This window comes from Rhineura floridana, chromosome 4 (assembly GCF_030035675.1).
Source record: "Rhineura floridana isolate rRhiFlo1 chromosome 4, rRhiFlo1.hap2, whole genome shotgun sequence".
NCBI classification, from domain to species: domain Eukaryota; kingdom Metazoa; phylum Chordata; class Lepidosauria; order Squamata; family Rhineuridae; genus Rhineura; species Rhineura floridana.
Window position 1 is genome coordinate 148,587,981 of NC_084483.1, and position 16,719 is coordinate 148,604,699.

Sequence of the window (16,719 nt, forward strand, 5' to 3'; positions counted from 1 at the left end):
AGAGGACATTTAGTGTGTGTGCTCTGTGTCTAGGTTGTGGAATACAAGTACCATTACTACTTTGTTCAGATGCCTGCTTAAAACACTTCTGTTTACATGGGCCCTTTCTGATCTACAGCTCTACCATCGGTTATTCTGTCATCGTCCAGATGTTGACTAAGTATTTTATGCTTTTTTATGGATGTATTACGTTTTCCTAGACAGTTTGTTTATTGTGCGGTATATAAGCCTATAAATGAACCAGCCAACAAACACACATTGTCAAACAGAAAGTGGTATGTTGAATGGGGTTGTGAGCAGTACAGAGGTGCGTACTGCAAGGTCACTGTGTACTGCAAGGACTTTTGTGTGGGTGTGCAAGGTATAGGCCCTGCAAGATCGTTGTTAGCAAGAGCCCAGCTACACACAGCAAGGAATAGCGGCCAGGTTTTGCCTGATCCTCACTGTAACATTGCCCACAACTGCAGAGCTTTACTATTCGCCATTTCCCAAGAACTAATGGCGTCATTAGCCCGTTGCTGCGCGACCAGTGACATCATCCCACTGCCAGTCATTTAACAGCCACGCGGCACGGTGCTGTGCCACTTGCCCACTGCTTGGACTGCCTCCAATAGATGGGCATCCCCTGGCCTCTCATCACCCATCAGTGGTGGCAGCTGTCTACGGCCCTGTATATATATAAAAAACCAAATAAACTCAGTGGCCGTGCAATCTGCTCAGGCGGCCTCTGAGTGAGAAGTCTTTCTGCCCTCCTCCCGATTCCTTCAGGACCCTTTGGTGGCGGTGCTGAAGGGGCAGCAACGCGCGCCCGTCCGCCTTTCCCTCTCTCTTTCTTTCTTGCTTGGCCGCCGTGTAGGTGGCGGCAGAATTTTCCCCCGTCAGGGGGCGATGCGCGCAGCCGCTTGTCTTGTGAGGCGGAGAAGGAGGCGGTGGCACGGAGGGCGGGTACTGCGGGTGACAGGCGGACACAGGTGCCGCGGCCGCCTCTGAATCAGAGGAGAGGCGCCTCCGCGCCCCAACCAGCTGCTGCTGCTGCTTCAGCCGTCAGCCAAGGGCAGCTCTTCAGAGGCGGCGCGTGCAGAAACAGCCGCACGAGCCGAGCAGCCGCGCGAGCAGCCCACGCGTTGGCGGAATCAGTAAGTTGCTACTCATGCTGCTGCTGCTGCTGCTGCAGCGTATGAACTGCTGTTTCTACTGGTAACTGCTTTGCAGCCGAGGCGATTTATTTTGTGACTGATTATTATTTTCTTTTTCCATCTCCTGCACCGCTCTCGGTCATTAAAAACTAGAGGAGGTAGGAAGGCAAGAGCGGTGGGTTGCAAAGCCAAAGGCGGACTGGGTCAGCCATCGCAGGACGCACGGAAGGGGTCGTTGTGGGAGCACGACGACGACCGGACGGGCTGCCTGGTAGGATCTCGTCTTTGACCCCACCTCCCCTGCGGTTCTTTTGGCGCATTCAGTGGGGAATGAGGACTGCGCCGGGAGCCGCCCAGTGCTATAGGAAGACTCCTGCTTTGTGTGTGATGTCAGTGAAGAGCAGCGTCGGATGTAACGGGAGGATTTTGAGAATGGGGGGTTGTTAATGAGTGGGGGGGGGAACAAGGTGACACAAGAGCAACTGGCAGCACTGGCTGTGAGACGGTGGTGGCTGCAACTCAAAAGAGGCACAACCTAGATAGCCTCGCAGAATTGAAGTTCATCTGATGCAAATATGGGCAAATCTAGTAATAGATCTTGCAGGGACCGTTCATAATTTTAATGCGACATCTTCCAGAGGGAGGGGAAGAGATGTGTGGGGGAGTGTTAATGGACACCCAAGGTAGATTTCCTCAAATTCTCCTCTCCTGTATTATATGCAATTTCCGTGCATGGTTTTACAATGAATTGTGGCTGCTGTGAGGGAAAACAATAGATACCCAGGATAGGAAAATCTAAGCTAATCAATCAATTCTCTGAGATCCACACAATGCATAATTATTTATTGCATTTCTCATATCACATTTTCATTAAAAGAAGCTCTAAAGTACATGATTCCTCATTCTCCTTTTATCCTCACAACAACCCTGCAATGTAGGTTAAGTTGAAGGACAGGGATAGGTCAAAGGGGATGCAGTGTATTTCAGGGCTTAGTGTGGATTTGAACCTAGTTTTTGCTAGGCCTCTCTGAAGCTAACCACTGCAGCATGCCAGTTTTGCTTTTCTATTATTATTATTATTATTATTATTATTATTATTATTATTATTATTATTATTATTATTATTATTATTATTGTTATTAATGTAACAGTTTGCATGATAAAGCTTGCTGCCAGATATATTGATGAGCACTGCCCTGTTCTGTAGACTTTTACCTTCACTGAATGAACAAAATTCCATGTGTCGATCCCCCCTGAATACAACTCAGGCATGCATGCACCCACTGCATGTGCCAATATTGTCATTCCTCAGATGTTCAAGCAGGGTACTGATTTGTTCCATGGTAGTAGTATAGTTTTAGAATTGATGTTGTGAGCTTCTTATTTTAACAACAACAAAAACCCCACAGATTTTTTCTCTCCCAACTTTAGTGCCAACTTGATGTACCTTGTAAATGTAAATTACTGCTCTTTAGTTTATGAGGTCTTTGTTATATTATAATTGTGCACTTTTGGATGCACCATTTAAAAATAAATGTTTTCTCTGTTACTGAATTATTGCATAGTCAAGCAGCTGTGACCTTAACTGCCTTAAAGGAGAGGACAAATCTGAACAGAAAATCTATAGTGAGCACACAAAGTCTGTAAGATAGGGTAGAAGTAGCCTTTATATGTGGACAAGTACAATATTTGTTCTGTTAAATCAGTGGACATTTATTTTTTCCAGCTGTGCTGTAGATGTGGACATTAATTTGAGAGTACATGTTAAATGGAAAGGTGTGTTACTTTATTTCTGCTGTGCTTGCTTTGCCCTTTCCACAGAATCCTTAATTGGTTCTTTGCTTCCCTGTTTGCTGTTCTGTCAGCCATAGCTTATGGGTGTTTTTGCATACGAAGCTTAAATTGGGTTGTACTTAAATTGGCCTATAATAGTAATGTGAAACATTAGCTGACATGCAAATTTGATTTACCTTCCCTATTTTAGCCTGCATTTAAAACATTCATATTTGTTACACAAATAATACCAGAGGGCTCATAAAACATAAGAAGTGCCTTTCTGGATCATACTAGAAGCCTAGCATTCATTCTTTCAACAGCAGCCAGCCAGATGTTCCTAGGAATCTCACCAAGAGGGCATGACTGAGATAGGCATTCTGTGTTGTTTGATCCCAGCTTTTATTTAGCTGTTGTGTATAATAGCCATTGATAGACCTGCCCATCCCCATGGATTTGTGGACTCCTTTCAGATTATTAAATGAGTGGTCATCATCTCATCTTTCTTTCTTGATTGTTTGTTGGACTTACAGCTCACCCAATCCGAAGGACTCAGGGTGGATAATTATATTAATCTAATCTATCCATCTGTATCCTTGGCCACCAAAAAGCAATTTGAATAAAGCTTTCAATCTCACGCCACTTGGGCTCGTAGTTTCATGGGTTTCATGAGGAAGATAATCCCAAAGTTGAGGGGCAGCTGCTGAACGTGCCTCAATGTGACTATTGTAGGTCCAATTTGACACCTAGATGGTATATTTTAGAGAGTGTTCTTGATTGGACTTAGAGGATGTGGTGGAACATAGGTCTGGAGATTGCCTCTTAGGTTTGCTGGGCCCTGACCATTTTTTGAATCCTGTACGTGAACGATGATGGGTTGTGACAAAGTACTTCCCTTTCTCTTTCCTTTTTAGTGCCACATGTGAAAATTGACCATGTCCTGAGAGCTGAACAATGACCTCGTGAGGAGGATTTCCTTTAAAATCTGGTTTAGCCTCTCCACAGATTCATTGCTGCTCTTAGATGCTGTGTGCTTTACTATGTTAATTACAGTTGGGATACAGCTATTAAGTTGTCAGGGTGTCATCTTGTCAGAGTGTGTGTTAATTTCATTCATTTCATTCCATCTGGCAATTTTCCTACATTCACTTTCTATTCTTAACACTTTAGCACTAGGGCTTCCACTTAGAGAAGATGGCAAATATATTTGGGGCAATCAGGTAGTGGCATTTAGTTGGAGGCAGCTAGATAGTTCTGGGCTTTTAAAGAAGTTCTTTGGCAGGGTGCGTGTAAAGACCAGTCACTGATTTTACCTATCCCTCTAAAATTCATCATTGTCCACTGTGCAAGGAAACAGGATATTGTTCAAAGAGATCAATAAGAAGCTTTCAAAAGTGTCTTGGACAAATAGTTTCATGCTGCTTCAACAGGGAAGGATATAATTGTACATGTGACTTTCACTGAGTATTATCTAGTATTCTAAATTGAAGCTATTTGGATTACTTGTTCTTGCTAACTCGCAGCCTTTTAAAGTCTTTTACACTTTGATCCTAAACACATTTGCTTGGAATGGAGGCCATCAGTCCCCCACAAGATGCTATGTGTAGTATTCTCATGTTACAATTTTGAATACAGTACACTGCTGTTAGGCAGCCAAAAGGGTCATACATTTTGCAGTTATAAAGGCATGTTGCAATAATAATCACAACCTACTTCCCGCATACCTTTTTATAAGTGTAACATATAAAAAGTAGGAGAAGGGGAGGAGTTGTAAAGCTAGGAATGTATGGTAAATGCTCAATGTGAAGGCAGAGGAATTGGAGCATATCTCTACACCACAAACTTACAGACATTTTATAGCAGTCCTAAGTATCATGCCTTCCCCCCAAGAATGCTGGCAATTATAGGTCAGTGTGTGTCCTGAGTTCTGTATACCAAGCTTCCTGGAGACAGTGAGTGTAGATATGTGTGCCTAACATTATTAATTTAACAACTGCTTTGATCAGCAAAGTTAATCTTATTTCTGCCTCCTTCTGGAAGCTGTTCACTAAGGCGGCATATGGGTGGTTGCCATCCTGGTGCCCTTCAGATGTTTTCGACTACAACTGGTTGGGGCTGGTAGGAGTTGTGGTCCAAAACAACTGGAAGGCACCAGGTTGGGAAAGGGTGCACAACAGACATCATCTTGTGCTTGCAAAAATGGAGGTAGAACCCCTGCTCTGTCCTGCTTCTCACTGTAATTCCCTATTCTACTAGGAATCCTGGGGTGAGCCCAGGACCTCCATAAAGACCAAGGCTGCTTCCACAACCCATTGGATCCTGAGCAGTGACCTTATCTCCCACATCACCTCTTCCCAGATGCCTCAGTTTGCTCTCCAATCTCAGAAACAAATCTTTGTCCAGCTTAGCTTAGATGTGGATGAACTGAGCTCATCTGGAGCAGGGATTGGATTTTAGACATGCACCAGAGCAAAAGAACAAGTTAACCCCTTGCACTTAAACTGGAGGACAGCCTTGCATTTAATAACTCATCTGCTCACCAGAGGCAACAAGGAATTCTCCAGAGGCACTGAATGAGCTGACAAAAGGCAGGACTCCATTATTCTCCATCAGACTGCTTGTCCTTCTGTGTTGGCTGAGCATGGAAGGAAAGCGAGTTCCTCAGCTTGGTCCCTTCTCTATCAGCCAAGTTCACTTGGGAGAATACATTTTTTCTTCTTTTATTATCCTGTTAAGAAGGTAATATCCTGAATTTTCATGCTGGATATGGAAGAAAATACAGGAGACTAATAGCTTCTTAGCAGGTAGGCTAGTAAAAAATGTTTTTACAAATGGAGGCTAGTAACTTTAGTTGACTTACGTACAAAGCTGCTGGTGGACCTTTACATCAGATCCTGTGTGCCAGTGCAGCAGATCACAATCTTATGTTCACTGCACTGATGATGACTAGCCGGAGGACTGGGTCAAAAATGTTCTTCTTTACAGCCAAGAAAGGTGGATTAGCTGTAGGGAGGAAAATGTTTTCTTTATTCTAGTTAGGCTGCTTATTGAGTGCTAGAAGAAGGTGACTCCTTCTATGACTCTTCATCATTTTCGTATGACAGGGTCTATTACAATAGGAAATGAAAGGATAAAAGTTTACAGTCATTTTAAGGCTTGGGAGGTACTCTCAATTAAAGCAGAAAGCAAAGTAATTAACAGTCAACTTAAAAACATTAACTTGGAGGTAAGCCCTGCTCATTACAATGGAACATCCAATCAAAATATATGTACTTGGGATAGCAGCCTTAGATAATTTTATGGTTAATTTCTTTTCTTTCTTTTTTCCCCTTGCTCCAAGTGTATCTACTTGGTTTTTGTTTAATGATCCATGTCCTAAATTAGGCTAACACATTTTGAAATGTAGGGGAGAACTATTGAGTTATGGATTTAAAACCTCTTGTTTGGGGCTGATGCAGATGCAATCTCTCTGTCTCTCTCTGTCTCTCTCTCTCCCCCCTCCCCCAACCAGCTGGAAAACTGTGTGGGTTCCCCTTTATTCCTTTAGCCTCTTCCTTCCGTGGACTAAATCCTTCATCCCCTGCTAACCATGGTTGAACCTAACCAGGTCCCCTGTTTACCAGGGTTAGAAATCAGCTTTTAAATCCTGGTTAAGCAGGATACCTGGTTTACATTAAAAGTGTTTAATGTCAGTCCATTTATTGTAGTTATGGCAGGGGAGAGGAATTTGCTCTACTGAGGAAATACCGCTGCTCCATCTGGCCTCCACAGTGAAAATGCAGTGGATATATTAGGTTTTAATCTGATGCCCTAACCATGTGACCTGTGGTGGGTAGGTAATGCTTGTCTTCCTGAGATTATTTTCTCCTCAGTTCAATCCATTGATCTCGGAGGTGCTTGCTTCCAAGAAAGTATGCTCCGCAAGTGATTGTGGTGTTTGGGTTACTTTCTTTGGTGTTTTGATCCTAAACATATTTACATAAATGGGAGTCTCATTAATTTCAGTACAAACTGCTTCTAGATCGTCACACTTAGATTTGCAGATAATGGATTGGGGAGCCCTGAAGATGACAATTTTACTACACAGCTGCCTTTCAGGGGTAGTAAAATTCTCTATCCCGCTCAGCAGGATGATACATTTAATCAAGCTACCCTGTGGTGAAAAATTTCACCTCATGGTTGTTTGTCTTTGCAGGAAAAGATTGAAAGACATTAGCCACAAAAACTAAATATAGACTATCAGTAGGTATGCTAGTGCTAAGAAAGGTCTCTCTTTGGATAATTTATTATAAGTTCATAAGAAAACTGTGAAGCTGCAACCATCCTCTTCTCTGTCCAGGCTGTTACCTCAAAATGAAAATAACTGAATGTTATTGTTACATATTAGCTATTGCTTAAAATGGCTTTATATCTCCTCTGAAAACTTAGAACTAATACAATTGTCTTAACTTCTGCTTAAGGATTTGTAAGAATTGCTTGGGGATATCTTATAGAGACTTACAAGCAGTCTCAAATAACTTCATTTCCCAGGATTCCCTGGGGCAAGGGTATGACAATTCAACTGGTGTAAATAATATTTATGTGTATGGTGTAAAACTGCATTCCAGATTTGTCTATCAGTCACCCAGTCTGGAAATAGGGAGGAAGCACATCTGCATTAGCTCCTTTTTGGCTTCCAGGTACAAGGTTGTGGCTTTGATCGATACAACCCTAACCACACTATTTGTTCCTTTGTTTCATCATGACTTTTCAGTTCAGCCTAGAGTATCTTCTTGACTGTACCATCCATGTGCCAACTTCATTCAGCAAGGGGACATAGAGAGGCATTGTAGATGGCTCATCTATTACTATAAAAATCAGTTCCCTTAAAGTTCCATCAAAGTCCAAGCTTGGATGCCCATGTTGAATCACTGAAAGGCTGATTTGTTTGGCCTGATGTTCTACTAGGAGTAAGAGAAGATATTCAGCTTAGTGTATGAATAAATAATTTATTCCCTTAGGGAGACATATTTTTTGCCTTCTTTGGCATGTGGCCAGTGCTTATTATCTTAACCAGGCCCACCATGCCACCTGCGGTGGAAGTCATGAATCCCAATCCTCAGGATGTGCAGACAGGCTGTGGTTTCTTGGTGGTAATGGAAAGAATTTTCTACAAGTTCAGAAGCTTGGCATTTATTCTTTGCATAATCCTTGACTAGTATTGAAAATATATTCCTACATTGAGCCCTGGTGATCCCTGCATGTGGCAAATTGCATGAGAGGGTTTATTTTCCTAAACATATTCTTTATCCTACAGGCAAGAGCCATGGCACAATAAGCTTTTTTCTCTCTCTCTTGCTAGTAGGCATGAAAGAATGCATCTGTCCATTCAGGGAGTTATGCTGTCTGAATCTCAGATACAAACTAGCACTAGAATTCTGATTTTGGAACAGAGTCTGACATATATCTGATACACATATCCAGACACATCTGGATATTTGGCTCTTAAAAGGAATTCTCAAATGTCATTCTCTATTACCAATCCATAGCAAAGCTGGCATTTTACATGCATTTTGTAAACTATATTATGTTCTACAGGAGAGGCAATTTTTCTCTCTTTATGCATGTTTCACATATTGTTTGTATGGGAGTAACTGGATCTTCTCATCTAGGGCAGAGTTAATTTAGACTAAAATTGCTTTAAATTGCCTACCACAATTAGTTATGTTGACTATCATTTTGTATTTGATATAACCCCCTAGCTTTGCCATAAAATCAAATTAACTGCTGAGGATAATATGGTTTAACTTAGATTCCTAAACTCTCTTTAATTCAATTTATTCTCTGAGGTGAACAAGCTAAAGCTGGGACATTGTAGAAGACAAGAGACATATACTATTATTTTGCCTATGCTTTTAAGGATGCAGATTCCATATGCACAGTGAAGGGTCTGTTTTCAGTTAGAGATACCAGGAATTGAGTAATGTTAGGATGTCTAGAATGCCTGCTGCCAGTGTTACTAATGATAAATTCCCAGTAGGGAGTTGTCTTTGCTGTCAGTTTACCATTTATGCTTTCAAATTCTGATAATGAGCTCTCTGTTGGGCAAACACTCAACTGTGGGACTTTGGTAAGAATAATCTCCCTCTCCCACCCCCACCCCCAATAACATTCTATTTAATTCTGCTGTTACGTTTGTCGTTAATGGTGATCCATTTCCATTTTGATCCATTCTCACAGGCACATTGAATATGGTAGCTGCTGCATGAGCAGGCATGGTCATGTGAAGGCCATCCACATGGCTTGATCCTAATTGACAATGAGTATGTGTTGACATACTGCTAATGTAGCTTTTTAAGTATTCAGATAGCCTGCAAAAAACCACAATGTATACTGAGAGTTTTATGCATAGCATTGGTATTCAGAGGCTCTCACTGTGCCAGGAGAAAGTCAGCATGCACCGTGGCCATCACACTAGAGGTGGTTGTGACAATGTGCTTTCATAGATGATAGCTGTGGTCCCATAGAGGTTCACTGAGCACATGGAGCTCTGTGGGACAGGGACTGACCATTAACAATGTAAGTGTTGGAAAATGTTCCATGTGCACAATGATCTTGATACTAAGGAAGCACCCAAACAGAAAATAATAATAATAAATTACAATGTGTCATGTCAATAATACAGCTATCTTACTATAATTAAAGCTACATATTAAAGAAGTTGCTGCAGTAGTGTTTTAAAATGTGACAGAATAATAAAGATGTAGAAGACTAATGTCACATAAAGCTATATAATTCATGAAAGCTAAAAAAGTTTAAAAGATTTATTTATTTATTTATTATTTATTTATTAAATTTCTATACCGCCCCATAGCCGAAGCTCTCTGGGCGGTTCACAACAAGCTTACTAGTTTGATAGCCCATGTCAGCATTTGCTTTGATCATGTGTTCATGGTAAGAACGGAGAGTAATCATAATTTCATAATTCCATATTTCAAATGGGATCCATATTTCAAATCATAAGGGGTTCCCCTCGTGTGTTGTGCATTTTACATTGTTAGACTAAGAGCAGTTACAGTAGTTAACTTTTGTAAATTGTATTTTGTAAATTGTATTGTTTTACTGATGTATTTTATATTGTATTTTTATATTTGTGTTTTTTTTGTAAGCTGCTTTGAGGGCCTTTGGTCGAAAGGCGGGGTATAAATAATAATAATAATAATAAAATAATAATAATAATAAAATAATAATAATAAGGTATGGTAACTTACCTTGTCTATTGACAACTCAGCTGTAGATTATCTAAATTTACAGATTTAGAATATGTAAACATAGGAATCACCATTTTAGCAATCCCCCTAAAAAGAAAGGGGGATGGCTTTATGTAGAAAAGGGGTTAATAAACTCATCCTGCATCTATCTCAAGAGATACTGCAGAAGGCTACTGTTGTACAGAAGGGTGAACGTGAAGCATGCCTTTGTTGAACTGAATGGGGCACATACGCACCCATTTTCATATTTTGCCATAAAGGCTCCCTATGGGCAGAGAACTACTGAATAAATTTTAATAGTTGCATGTTTGCCTCCAAATTATATATTCACAAATTCTATACTGCTGAGTGACACCTGCACAAACATAACTTTTCAGTTAATGATCTTGGTAAAAAGATGCAAAACTGTAAGTGTGCTTTCTGCTTCATGGCTGATAGCCATTCAAGGGGGAATTTGCATCAGGGAATCAGTTCAGCAAAAGAGCTTACACTTGCTGTCCCAGTGCCACCTAGTCTAAATTAGGCCCTCCATGGCTGCTTTTAGGAGAAGAAAACTATGGATTGAATCACAGATCTCTAATATTTACCTAGTTTGGTGCTCAGTTCCCTGTCTGACCAATTTTATAATACTCTGAAATGTATATATATAATACTCAAGAAATGATATATAGATGAATAATGACACAAAAGTAAAAGAAGTAAGAATACTTGTTATTACACAAGGGATCTATGTTTTCTGAGTAGAAAAAAAAATACAATATAAGACAGACAAGTCCCTTAGTATTTTGTTTATTATGGCACTAATAACATTGTTATTACCAGAGCCGGCACTGAAGGGCAGCCAGGTTGGGCCCTCGCTGAGGGTCCCTGCGGCCCAGAGAGGCCCATGAAGAGCCCCTCCTTAGGGTTAGAGGGTGGTGCTCCTATTCCATGATCCGTGGCAGCATTGGGTCCTGCAACCCGGCCCTGCCACAGATCGCCAAGAGGGAGCTTTCAGGCAACCCCCCAATACAGACAGCGTGGGCTTCAGTAAGCCCACATGCACATGCCACCTACCTCTCCCGTCATTCGAATGCTGTGCATGCTGTGTGCTCATGCCTGCCATCATACAAGATGGTGACAGGGTCTTCCCTAGGGGATTGAGGCCCCCGCCACCGTCTTGGTTGATTCCAGGCTACGTGTGCACATCATTCACACAACATCCAAGGGTCCAGTCATGCCTGGCACTGACTCTGGTTATTCCACACCGGAATGCTTACCTAGAAGGTTCCCATTACTCTGTTAATGTTTTGGGGGGAAGGAAGGAAGGTTTAAGTAATAATCTTCTTTGGACACTGAGCTGTTTGTAAAATTTTCTGGTCTCTAACCAGTGCTTCTCTGGGCAATCTGTATATTTCTGAAAAAAGACAATAAAATTATGTAAAAAAGAAAAGAAAATCTTACTTTAATCTTACTTTATTGACTGTAGTCATGCAATTTCTCAGCCTGTCTCAGGAGTTCTTCAATTGCAGGTTTAATAAAGTTTATGTTGACACTGTAATATAATTGCAGGGATATTTTATTCGGTAACAAAACTAAAAGAATTAACTCTACAGCGGCAAATATAAAATCTGTAACAGTGACATCTAATTTTCCTTCTGGTTTAATATGTCAATTCACACTTCCATGTTCATTAGTTTTGAGTAATTCACTGAATTAAGCAATAATCCTTTCTCAATTGGAGATAGTATGCTTCTGAATACCAGTTGCTGGAAACCATTGGGGGGGTAGTGCTCTTGTGCTCAGGTCTTTCCTGAAGTCTTCCCATGGGCAATTGGTTGGCCACTGTGAAAACAGGTTGCTGGATGAGATGAGCCACTGGCCTAACCCAGCAGGCTGTTCTTATTTAGGATGGGCCCAGTTAGCAGTGCACAGGCATTACTTGGGAACCAAACTCTGTTGCCATCTACAGCAGCTTTCTAGCCACCCTCCTCCCTGTTGCCTCACCTGGGTTCTGAGAAAGGGGCAACGAGATCCATCTTCTCAGACATTCAAGGTTGGGGTAGCCAGAAAAGAAAATTACACTGCGGCTGTGGTTTACTGTAGTGCATAGGAAGACCTTTTAAACTTTTTAAAAAAGCTTTTAAAAGACTTCTAAGTTTAAAAGGCCTTTCTAGCTGCCACAACAACTGCAGGAGCAGCACAGGCATTCTGGCCACCTCGCCCAGAAAACCTGGCTCTGAAGAAGGACCCCTTTGCTGACACAAATAGGACGAGAGCAGGGTGGTAGCAGTGGGTGGGGTTCTGGCTTGCCAGACTGTGCTGAGGAGGCCTGTAAAGTCTGGTGCCGTCCTAGGATGATAGGTACCTGAAAAAGGACTTTCTTCGCTGTGACATTCTGTTTGTGGACACAAGTTTTATAGTCATGATGAGTGTGTATCTTTTCAACATATTATGTGAGGATAGAATCCATGAAGAAGTCCTATAATTGCAAAAGTGTTCTTGCAGTGCTGATTCTTCTCTGTTGGAAATAATGCATCTCAAATAGTATACTCTGAAAGCTAAAGCATGGGCTTATTGCAGCTAAATATATGGGGATGTTGGCACTGAGATAAATAGCAGGGGTCACTGGAAGAGCTTTAATTTCAACTCAGTTAACCTCAGCTAATTTAAAATACATCAGAAATGTTTAAATCATATGCTTTCACTCAGCCTTTTTGCATCAATCGTTGCATGTGGCTAGCAATCAAAAAATTTGGGAGGAACCTTTTCTTAATTTATCATGGGTAAATCGACTCATTTAACCAGCATAAATCCAGTCCTTAGACATTAGCTATGAGAATTACATGCCAAATCAGTTTGGTGTTCTGTCAGTTGATAGTGTCTGAGCCTGAGATAGTGTCTTAAGACTAAAGCAATGTCTTTTTGTATTTGGGTAGTCTACCAGAATTAGGCAATTATATTTATTTGCCATGGAATCCCTGGCCTGACACACCCAAGATCAAATATTTGATTGGAAACACCTTGTTTGAACGTAATTATATTTTCAGTATTAGAAATTAAATTTTCTTTTGTTCATATTGGGCAGGTTTGAATGTAATGCTAAATCATGGTTTAGCATTATGAGAACAAGCCCAGGCAAGCCTTGGGCTGTTATGCTACCTTCTTTTCCTATGGTATGACTGCAAATAGGAGTTCAGAAACTTTTGATTCTGTTTTAGATTAACCAAAGCTTGCCATATTGTCCAAATCCAATAAACTTCCAACTCCGTAGTTTATGGCTTGTTTCAATAAACTGTAGTTAAGATAAACCACAGTGTAGGGTTTGAATGTAAGACTAAACTGGATAATTTAAAGCAGAAGCTTTCAATCTCATTGCAGAATTGTTGGAGGACAAGGAAAGCATGTGGACCAAGGGTGTAGTCATTCGGGGTCTTGGGAGGTTTTAGACGCCTTACTTGTTTAGGAGCAGGGTCCCTATGTCTCCTGCATCCTACAAGCTAATCAGCATGAAAGGGGAGTGTGGTGGGCACTGATAAGAGTCTTCTAGCTTGTTTCCTTATCATTTCCTGCATATTGGAGCCAATCAGAGTGAAAGGAGGTGACTCTAGCTAACACTTTCCTCTTTTATGCTGATTTGCTCCTAGGAATGTCTGCTCTTGTCGGAGAAGGCATTATCAAGGATCTCATTCTCAACCCCACAGCAAAAAAAGGTGGGGGAGAGGAATGGGTGTGGCTGCAACTAACATGAAGGGACTCTGCACTTCTGAATTTGTCACTGCACTACTGATGTGGACCTGTGTGCTAATCCTTGTAATTCTAAACCATGGTTTTATATTACATGCCAGCTAGGCCATTGTATTGCTTGAAGATCCATAGATAAGAATAAAGTGAAAAGGAAAATGGTAATCAAGTGAGAACAGACAAGAACTGAAATAACTTTTCCTCGGATATCCCTGAAAGAATTCACCCATTTATCTGCATTGCTGCTTCATTAATTGCATGGAAGACTACTTTTGTTTGGTCAGCTATAAATTTACACTGACTGACAGCACAATCATAATGCATGTTTATTTGGAAGTTAGTCCCATTAGTTCATGGGAGTTACTCATAAGTTACTGTGTTCAGGACTACAGTCTTAGTTGATCCATTCCAGCTAGAAGATAGACCACTTCATCATGACTATTGCATGCTATTGCCTCCCGATAATTTGTGCCTTCAGGCTCTCCACATGATCAGGGTTAGGGCTGTACATATGTAGACTGCCCTTTTGGACATCACACAGAACATGCAGGTGTTGGGGCAGGGCATGAATATTGGGGATGAGAGGTGCAGTTCTGCTGGCCCCTTCATTTGTTTGTGGATCAAGTGAACATGTCTTCTCTCTTGGATTATGGCCACTCTCTTAAGTTTGTCAAGCAAACTCTCTCTTACAAATCAGCATCTGAAAGGTTAATTGATTCATTAGCGTTCTTCACTATGTCTCCATAGTGCCCTACAGACTGTGTAAAATGGAGATCTGCCAAACAATTTTGTATGTTGTGACTGAAAGGCAGCACATGGTCTAATTACTGTTTATTTGAGTCTGTTGAATGCAGTACGCCAGTCATAGCTAGGCGGAACCAATACCTACAGTAGGCAGAGGGAGCCATCTACATAGCTGAAAAGATGGTATTAAGTTACACATCAAAGAGAACAAGACTCCTGTTCTCCTGTTACTAAACGAGGAGGTGTCTGTGATATGTAGAACTATCTATTGCCAAGGTGGGCAATTGCAGCTGTCAGCCTAATTTCATGTGGGTGGCAAGGATGAAAAAAAATGCATTGGCAGAAAGAGAAAACAATGTGGCAGAAAGAAAGAGGGATGTTAGAGAGGGGGTTGCCCTCTTTCTTGTCTCTGATCCAACTGAAAAGGGTCTGCCTCATCCACTTTGGGCTTTAGCACTGCCCACCACTGGCTTTGGTCCCAATGACTCCTGGCCTATAGCCCCCATCAGAATCCCTCAGGGCATGCAGCCCTTGATAGACAAGAGGTTCCCATGCCTGATCTACTGTACGTTGGATGAAGGTGCAGCATAATGTCTCTGAGATTAACTCTTGGGCCAAGGCCTGCTAGCAAGTGGGGAGGTAGGACTCTTCTTATGCTTCAGAACAAGGCTAAAAGTTCACATCTCAGCCCAGGCCTTTGGAGAAGGCATAGCATTACACAGAGCAGGGGTGAGGAACCTCAGGGCCAGGGGCCAAATACTACCTTCCAGGCCTCTCTGTCTAGCCGTAAGGATTCTTTCTAGGTCTGTCCAAAGTAAATGGAGATGGGGCATGATAAGGTACATGAAGTCCTCTGGGGACAGGACAGGCCCACACAAAAATCCATAAAATTTCCATATGCCTCTGGGAAATTAAGATGGTGGGTGGCTGGGATTTCACCAGCATTGTGGTTTGAAGTATGGCCAGCTGCTCTATAAGTAAAGTATAAAGAAAAACCATTTTTGAAGTTTTAAAAAGGGGAGATGGGGCAGGAGAACTTGTGAAGCCAGTCTGTTGCATAAGATCTCCCAGACAACTATAATTGCGCAACCAGAATTTGTCAGTATGTAATTTAATCCCATCCAAAATTAGCAACACTTTGCAAGTGCCCCAAGAACCCTGGGAGTTATTCTACAATTTCATTCTAGGATTTTGTGCACTAGTTTGCAATAGTATGCTTCCTTTGGAATTTAGCCCACACTGATTTATCTCACAGAAATTTAAGCTGAAGCTGTCATTTTGGATTCGGCATTAGCTTCCCAGAGGATCTCTCAAATAATTTCTGTAGCACTTTATGGGCATTATATCTCATTCTGAACAGAGAAGTTAAGCATTTCTACTTTTTAATGGCTAATATTTGGAAAGCTAGTTTTCAAATGAATATGCTAACAATTCTTTGGGTTAGATCCATAGTTCCTGTGAGCTTCTTGGAAGCAAAGTAGAATAAAAATGGAATAACTAAATAAATAACATTATTATTATTATTATTTAATTTTTTCAAGGATTAGCTTGTGCTTTTTGTATTTTACAATAATACATAATATTTTACAATAATTGCAAAAACAATTGCAATACTCTCTGTGGTCTGATTTATGCAATACTTATGAAAACTATTTGTATTCATACTAATTACATGCAAATAAAGTGTGATCCCACTTCCAGTGCTTGGACTGAACTAGTTCAGTTAAATTAAGTTTATTGACCTAGTTCAAAAATCTCTGAAGTATACTTGAAAGTATTTCCCATAATTGCCAGGTGAACTAAGTTCATTTTGGGATAGAACTTTGAACAATTTATCAATTGAATTTTATCTGAACAAAATATAGTTCATCTTTACATTCAATGCCTCTCTAACCCTACTCCACCTGGAGGAGGCCTGGACTGTTTGACTTTCTTAAAAAAAAGTTATCTGACATCTGTAAATAAAGTTAGAAAGCAAAACATGGAGCCATGAGAAGTGATTGCTGGGGCACTGGAGTTGCCCATCAATTAGTACCTGGACAGCAGACTGAACAGGCACACAGGCCATCTGATCACAGATTTCCTTACTATGG

General features: G+C 41.1%; 1 protein-coding gene across 4 annotated transcripts in view; it reads left to right on the plus strand.

Moving 5' to 3' along the window:
- Positions 1–957: 957 nt before the first annotated feature.
- CDC42EP3 (CDC42 effector protein 3) overlaps positions 958–16,719 on the plus strand; it is a 50,298-nt gene continuing 34,536 nt past the window's right edge. Inside the window, exons 1-2 of one of the 4 annotated variants that reach the window (XM_061626411.1) lie at positions 958–1,136; positions 1,290–1,407. The gene's annotated coding sequence lies outside the window, so the exon portion shown is untranslated. The other 3 variants (XM_061626412.1, XM_061626410.1, XM_061626413.1) reach the window with 3 other exon arrangements.